The 652-nt window shown below is 25.5% G+C and overlaps 1 protein-coding gene across 1 annotated transcript in view; it reads right to left on the reverse strand.

The window, feature by feature from the left end:
* The window catches only part of LOC107690626 (nuclear respiratory factor 1), a 15,566-nt gene that overhangs the window by 7,567 nt on the left and 7,347 nt on the right, over positions 1-652 (reverse strand). The window lies entirely within an intron of this gene.

The following is a 652-nucleotide window of genomic DNA, read 5'->3' on the forward strand; positions in this document are numbered from 1 at the left end:
TTAATTTAATATTTTTTTTTTTTTTTTTTTTAATATATAATCATATTAGAAGCTTAACAAAAATTAACATTTCAGGTTTGGGGTTGGTAAGACTTTTTAATGTTTCTGAAAGTAGTCTCTTACGCTCACAAGATTGTTTGTAAACCTCAAAAATACAGTAAAAACAGTAATATAGTCAAATAGCTATATTACAATATATTACAACTTTTCAACATTAATCTATTTTAAAATGTAATTTATTTCTGTGATGGCAAAGTTGAATTTTCAGCAGCCATTACTCCAGTCTTCAGTGTCACATGATGCTTCAGAAATTACTGTAATATGCTGATTTGGTGCTCAAAAACATTTATGATTATTATTAATATTAAACAGTTGTGCAGCTTAATACTTTTGTGGAAACCATGGCAAACAATTTTCAGGATTGTTTGATGTATTGGAGTGTTTGTTCAGAAGAACAAAATTTGTTTGAACAGATTTTTTTTTTTTATAACATTGTAAAACGAAATTTTTGAAAGTTAGACAAGTTACATGTATTAAAGTAAATAGTAAGTATATATTGTCATGTTGTCTTTAATATTACTTATATATATATATATATATATACACAAGTAAAAAAGATGTGCTGTCCCGATCTAGAAGTGCTCTTCATAAA

This window comes from Sinocyclocheilus anshuiensis, unplaced genomic scaffold (assembly GCF_001515605.1).
Source record: "Sinocyclocheilus anshuiensis isolate Anshui unplaced genomic scaffold, SAMN03320099.WGS_v1.1 scaffold641, whole genome shotgun sequence".
Lineage (NCBI taxonomy): Eukaryota > Metazoa > Chordata > Actinopteri > Cypriniformes > Cyprinidae > Sinocyclocheilus > Sinocyclocheilus anshuiensis.